The sequence below is a fragment of the Gopherus flavomarginatus genome, chromosome 11 (assembly GCF_025201925.1).
Source record: "Gopherus flavomarginatus isolate rGopFla2 chromosome 11, rGopFla2.mat.asm, whole genome shotgun sequence".
NCBI lineage: Eukaryota > Metazoa > Chordata > Testudines > Testudinidae > Gopherus > Gopherus flavomarginatus.
This window is the reverse complement of record NC_066627.1, coordinates 34,383,316-34,390,995: the sequence shown is the minus strand read 5'-3', so window position 1 is coordinate 34,390,995 and position 7,680 is coordinate 34,383,316. Positions and strand designations below refer to the sequence as shown.

The 7,680-nt window shown below is 44.5% G+C and overlaps 1 protein-coding gene across 2 annotated transcripts in view; it reads right to left on the bottom strand.

Annotated features, from left to right (window-relative positions):
• LOC127030712 (translocating chain-associated membrane protein 1-like 1) overlaps positions 1–7,680 on the bottom strand; it is a 51,314-nt gene that overhangs the window by 20,527 nt on the left and 23,107 nt on the right. The window lies entirely within an intron of this gene.

The window sequence follows — 7,680 nt, the reverse complement described above, 5'->3', positions numbered from 1 at the left end:
AAAATTTATAAAATCTTATAACCATTTTGTTGATAAGCTCTAATGTCTCGATGCATTGAACATTGCAGACATGTATTCAACTCAGCTGTGCACACACCCAAGTCAGAGAAATTTGCCTAGCAGCACCTGTAGAGATGGTGCTCACTCCCTCCCCTCATAACACCTCTCATGGCTCCATAAGGGCAGCGCCTCCCTGACCCCCTGCAGTTCCTTTGAACTGAAATCCCAAGCTGGAGACTCTGATGTGGAGGGGCAGAGGGTGAGTCATGCAATACATATCTACACCCACATCTTGAAGAGCAACAGTTACAATACAGGTAAGCAACTATCTCTTCTTCGAGTGGTTGCAGAGTTGTATTCCACTCAAGTGACTCACAAGCAGTTCCAGCAAGAGGTGGGCTCAGAGTCTTTAAACAGTTAGTGCACAGAAGTGCATTCCCAAAATTTACATCCAATCTTGATGACGTGGTGATAGTGAAATGCCTAGTAAATGTATCCACAGAAGACCATTCAGCTCTGCAGATATCCACATCACTAAGCAACGGAGCAGATGTAGGCTAAGCTCTGGTTCAATGAACCTCCAATGATTGTAGAGCCTAGAGGTGTCATCTGAGATACTACATAAACCGTGGTAATACAGAGAGTAATCCCCTTGGAAATGGTCTGCATGGAAACTAGTTGCCCGTTCATTTGCTCAGCATAAGACACAAAGATTCATGGTGATAAATGAAATGGCTTATTTCTCTCTAAATAAAACGCTAAGCACCACCTGACATCTAAGTTATGTAGATGCTGCTCCTTTGCACTTGAATGTGGTCTGGGAAAAAAATATAGGTAAGTAAATAACCTGATTAAAGTGAAACACAGATACCACTTCAGAAAAAAAATGTGTGTAGTCTTAAACACCACCTTGTCCTTGAAGAACTTAGTGTACAGAGGATCTGCCATTAAGAACTGCAACTCACTAACTCTTCCTGCAGATGTTATAACCACAAGGAAGGCCGTTTTCTGAGAAAGGAGAGCATGTGAACATGTTGCTAGTGACTTAAATAGTGGACCCATCAGCACTGCCAGGACTGTATTAAGGTCCCACAATGGTACTGTTTCTTTCACAGGTGGAAAAAGATGGATAACACCCTTAAAAAAAAATCTCACCATCACAGGGTGTGAGAATATCATCTTCACTTGAAAAGGAGAATGGAAAGATGAAATCACCACCAAGTGAACCTTCACGCAGCTCAGTGAGACACCTGAAGATTTCAAAAGTAGCAAATAATCCTAAAAGTGTCCTGCATCTGCACTAATGTGGTCTGAATTTCTTTGGATGTTGCCCAAAACAAAAACCGTTTTCCACTTAGACAAATAGGTGGACTTTGTGGATGGTTTTCTACTACTAAGCAGAATATCTGTAACTACCTCCGAGCATTACTCCTTCCCTTCACTTAGCTAGGCAGGATAAATATTCTGGTCATGATGTTGAGTGAAAGTTTTGAGAGGTCAAACTGACTGAGAGAGGAGATCAGAAAACCAACATTGCCTCAACCACGCTGTCACAAATGAAAATTATTTTGGAGTAATCCAATATGAATATGAGGATAACCTGAGGAAACAGAGTGACAGGGGGAGACAGGCATACATCATGTTCCCTTCCCAGTTCTGATGAAAGGCATTGATAAAAAGTCCCTGGACTGTGTCCCTCTCAAGAACAGAATTTATGCCATTTTCTGTTGTTCTTTGTCACAAACAAGTCTGTGAAAGGGCTCCCCATTGCTAGAAAATGGACCTCAGCATACTGTTCTTTAGGGACCCCTCATGGCTGTTTGAAGAAGACTTGCCAAGGCAATCAGACAGTTGGTTCTGAGTGCCTGGTAAGCCCACCACTTTGGATACAATACCTTCCTCAATGCAGAGGTGCCAGAACTTTATTGCTGGTTGGAGTGTGCACCTGCCTACTTGTTCACATTATACGTTGCAATGGTATAATCTGAGAATACAAATCTCTGTCCTCCGGATGTGATCCCAAATAGCCTGACAGATATTCTATATTGCTCAAAGTTCCAGCAAGTTGATGTGACAAAACTTCTTCTGGCCACAAACTCTGAATTTTTAACATTCCTAGATGCACTTCTCAACTTACTGTGGTGGTGTCGCTAACTACTGTCTTGATCAGTGAAGAGCAGGTAAGGAGACCCTTGACACACACTGTTGTATTCCATTCACCATTGTAAAGAGCACAGTGTCTCTGGGGGCACCTGGACAAGGATGTCCAGTGGCTGGCAACTCAGGCAATTGACTAACTTTAGCCACCACTGAACAGGATGAGGGTGTGGGAGTGAGCTCTCATGTTGCACTATGTACATGCATTAAGCCACATGGCCCAGTGACCTCAGGCACACTTGGATCGTGCTTAGAGGGTGCAAACTGCAGATCCTGACAAAGGTGCTGAATTGCCTGGAACCATTTGGATGGAAGAAATGCCCTCAAATTCATAGATTCCATCAGGGCTCCAATGAACTTGATTTTTTTAATTGACTTCAAAGCTGATTTACTCCTGTTTAAGATCAGACTCCACCAATTGAAAAGGTTGAGAGTGAACCTGAGATGATTGGGGACCTGGTCCCTGGATGAGCCTCTCAGTAGCCGATCATCCAGGTACAATATGAACTCCCCTCCTCCTGAGAAAGGCTGCCACCACAGCCATGCATTTGGTAAAGATGTGCAGGGCTGAAGACAAGCTGAAGGAGAGAACTGCATAATGATAGTGATGGCCAGTGATAAGGAATATGAGGAACTTCCTATGGCCTGGGAAGATTGCCACATGACAGCAAGCATCCTGGAGATTAAGAACAGCAAATCAGTCACTGTGATTCAGAGTGGGAGGAATGGCATCCAGGGTAATCATGCAGAATCTCATGTACTTGCTTATGTTTGTGGAGAGCATGGAGACTGAGGATAGGTCTCATTCCTCCCTTGAATCGGGGATCAGGAAGTACTGGGAATAAAACTCCTTTCACAAAAATAAGGAACCTCCTCTATACTCCCTAGAGTGCACAAGATTTGTACCTGCTGTAACAGCAGTGACTCATGATAGGGGTCCCTCAAGAGGGACAGGAGAATTGGAGGGTGAAATTTATAGGAACTAATGGCATAACCCAATCCCACAGTGTTTAAGACCCATCTGTCCATATTTATTGTTTCCCAAGTGAGAAAGCCTATCCCCAAATATCTGGAGCATAGGTATGACATGGACAACTTGGTGCTGCTCTCGAAATGCCACTCAAATAGATTGTCTAGCTGAAGAAGGAAGAGCACAGGCCAGTTGACTAAAACTAGACTGGGAAGGTTTCCTCCTCCATGATTTGTGCCCTCTTCTAAGGAAATCTGGCTGCCTCATGGGGTAGGAAGACTGATGGAAATACAGTGAGGACAATATTGCCATTTATCAGAGCGGTAGCCGTGTTAGTCTGGCTCTGTAAAAGCAGCAAAGAGTCCTGTGGCACCTTACAGACTAACAGACGTTTTGGAGCATGAGCTTTTGTAGGTGAATACCCACTTCATCAGATGCATGACATGCATCTGATGAAGTGAGTATTCACCCACGAAAGCTCATGCTCCAAAACGTCTGTTAGTCTATAAGGTGCCACAGGACTCTTTGCTGCTTTTACAATATTGCCATTGTTGGTTCCAAAAAGGCAGTCTCCTTCTGGCTTGCTTATAAATCTCCAACAAGCATAGCATGGCCTGCAAGTCCTTGAAAGAATGTAATGTCTCAGCAGTTTTCTCTGAGAATAAGAGATAGGATAACTGCCTCAGAAGAAGGGCAGTATTTAAACTCCAGTCAGGGCATCCCACTGGGAGAAACTACCTAAATAAGGGTACTAAACTATAAATATGTACAAAGCAAGTTACCAAGAGCTGTGAAGACAAGTGTGAAGAAAGATCACACTAAGGGTATGGCTACACTTGCAGATGTAGAGTGCTTTGGGAGATGTAGAGTGCAGTAAGGAGAGCGCTGCAGTCTGTCCACACTGACAGCTGCCAGTGCACTGTCGTGGCCACATTTACAGCGGCACTGGAAGCGGTGCATTATGGGTAGCTATCCCACCATTCAAGTGGCTGCAATGTGGTTTCGAAAGGGGGTGGGATGGAGTGTGACAGGGAGCGTGGGAGGAGAGAGAGTGGGTTTTTGGAGTGCCGACACTGTGTCAGCACCCTGCCTTGCAAGTTCCGACCCCCTCCCTCCTTCACCCCTCTCTCTCACTGAAAGTAAACAGCAGCTGTTTTTTTCTCACAGACCAGATAAGCAGCCGCTCCTGAAACAGACCCCCAACTCCCGAGGCACCGCTTCTCTCTTCAAGCAAACATTACCTGTGGGCATTCCAAAGGGAGCCCCCCTGCCTGCCTCTACTCATTCAAAGCAAACAGTATCTGTGTTTGTTTTTTTGATAAACAGCTCCTGGAGCTCACAACAAAACAAAGAGAGGAACAAGAGAGGAAGCTTCACTTAAAATGATTATGGGGAGTTTCCAGAGGTCAATTACTGCGTAATAAGGTTACTTCCCATTTACACTGGAGCATTAGCGTCTCAGCCACTCCGCAGCAGCTGTTAATCCTCTCAGGGAGGTGGAGTACCTGCAGTGCTGTAGCCACGGAGATACAGCACTGTATGTGCCTTGCCAGTGTGGACAGGGAGTGAGTTACAGTGCTGTGGGCGGCTTTATTGCACTGTAACTCTCAAGTGTAGCCAAGGCCAAATGCTGCAACTCTAACTGTGGGTAGTGAGAAGGAACTGAGAGGGGGTCAGGCAGCACCATCCTTATATAGCCATGGGAGGGATTATGAAGGGAGGAGCAAAAGTGCTGCCCCTACTGATACTGGTAGGCAAAATTCTCCAACTTTGATGTGCTAGGCACACATGCACCTGAGCGGAATAAATGTCTTCAACCACTCAAAGAACACTGTCTTGCCTGTGCTCTCAATGCTTCTGTTACTGGCTTCCAGGCAGCATGGAGGAAAAGGAGGAAGTCTAACAAGAATGCAGAAGGGTGAGAAAGGAACGTTGGGGTGGGAATGAGAGCATCGAGGTGGAACGAGGAGGACAGAGGTCTATAACTACTAAAAAACCCACTCCCCTTCAGAATGAGCTAATGAACTCAATGCTTTTTTTGCCTCTGTCTTCACAAACAAGATCAGCTCCCAGACTAGTGCACTGGGCAGCACAACATGGGGAGGAGGTGACCAGACCTCTGTGGAGAAAGAAGTGGTTCAGGATTATTTAGAAAATTTGGACAAGCACAAGTCCATGGGGCTGGATGTACTGCATCCGACGGTGCTAAAGGAGTTCGTGAATGTGACTGCAGAGCCATTGGCCATTATCTTTGAAAACGTTTGGTGATCAGGGGAGGTCCCGGATGACTGGAAAAAGGCTAACGTAGTGCCCATCTTTAAAAAAGGGAAGGAAGAGGATCCGGGGAACTACAGGCCAGTCGGCCTCACCTCAGTCCCTGGAAAAATCATGGAGCAGGTCCTCAAGGAATCAATTCTGAAGCACTTAGAGGAGAGGAAAGTGATCAGGAATAGTCAGCATGGATTCACCAAGGGCAAGTCATGCCTGACTAACCTAACTGCCTTCTATGACAAGATAACTGGCTCTGTGGATGAGGGGAAAGCAGTGGACATGTTATTCCTTGACTTTAGCAAAACTTTTGATATGGTCTCCCACAGTATTCTTGCCAGCAAGTTAAAGATGTATGGGCTGGATGAATGGACTCGAAGGTGGATAGAAATCTGGCTAGATCATCAGGCTCAATGGATAGTGAGCAATGGCTTCATGTCTAGTTGGCAGCCTCAAGCAGAGTGCCCCAAGGGCTGGTCCTGGGGTCAGTTTTGTTCAATATTTTCATTAATGATCTGAAAGAGGGCATGGACTGCAACCTCAGCAAATTTGCAGATGACACTAAAATGGGAGGAGTGGCAGATACGCTGGAGGGTAGGGATACAGAGGGACCTAGACAAATTAAGAGGATTGGGCCAAAAGAAATCTGAGGAGCTTCAACAAGGACAAGTGCAGAGTCCTGCACTTAGGACAGAAGAATCCCATGCACTGCTACAGACTAGGGACCAAATGGCTAGGCAGCAGTTCTACAGAAAAGGACCTAGGGGTTACAGTGGACGAGAAGCTGGATATGAGTCGACAGTGTGCCTTTGTTGCTAAGAAGGCTAATGGCATTTTGGGCTGTATAAGTAGGGGCATTGCCAGCAGATCGAGGGACGTGATCATTCCCCTCTATTCGACATTGGTGAGGCCTCATCTGGAGTACAAGAAGGATCTGGAAAAATTGGAAAGAGTCCAGCAGAGGGCAACAAAAATGATTAGGGGGCTGGAGCACATGACTTATGAGGAGAGGCTGAGGGAACTGGGATTGTTTAGTCTGCAGAAGAAAAGAATGAGGAGAGATTTGATAGCTTCTTTCGACTACCTGAAAGGGGGTTCCAAAGAGGATGGATCTAGACTGTTCTCAGTGGTACCAGACGACAGAACAAGGAGTAATGGTCTCAAGTTGCAGTGGGGGAGGTTTAGGTTGGATATTAGGATACTAGGAGGGTGGTGAAGCACTGGAATGGGTTACCTAGGGAGGTGGTGGAATCTTCTTCCTTAGTGGTTTTTAAGGTCAGGCCTGACAAAGCCCTGGCTGGGATGATTTAGTTGGGGATTGGTCCTGCTTTGAGCAGGGGATCAGCCTAGATGACCTCCTGAGGTCCCTTCCAACCCTGATATTCTATGATTCTATGAATATGGAATTAAACCCAAGACTTGAGTCTCTATGTTCCTCTGCTCTTTGTCCCACTGATAAACTGTGTCATCCTCTGCTAGCGGCTGGTCCACACGGAGATAACGGCCTCTTACTGCTACCAGTTACTCTGTTAGTTCGAGTAGTGGACATCTGTACTGTGGTTGTAAATGTCTGAGCGTTGCTGGTGACAAACTAGGGTCAAATTCTGCTTTTTCAGTGTTGTGGGGTTGTTGGATTATTTTATTTATTTATTACACACAAAATACACTATGCTGAAGGAATGTTAAGATTGCAAAGTTAAGTACTGAAGAGTTACAAAAAGTGTCAGAATTAAGGGTGCCCATAAAACCTTAATTCAATCTCCTCCTGTGTACACATTATAATATAGTATTTAATTACATGACCATATGCTATTTTTTCCCACAGCACCTCTGCCTCTGTCAGTGCAGAGGAAGGACAATGCTCTAGGAATGAATCAGAGTCGTACAGTGTATGAAGCTGTTGTCTGTAGGACTGCTACCTCATTTGTTGCAGGAGTTGGAAGATGTGAAGTCTCTCATAGATATAGAGAGAGGAAAATTTGATTACAACTACAAAAATTGGTAACGAAACTCAAGGGAAGGTGTAGTTCCTGAAGTTATTTTATTTTTTAAATATATATATTGATTAGATTTCAAGTCAATAGTGCCATTTTAAAATAAAATGTATCTGATGGGACAAAGTGAGAAGTATGTGAGTCAGACCTTTGATATCTTATGCCATTATTTAGCATCTATTTATTTTAGATAGTTATCCATGAAGTAACGTCTGGTATTTTTAAAGACAAAAATAAATTAATCCATTTAAGAACATAAGACAATGTGTGATTAAAAATAAAAAACATTTA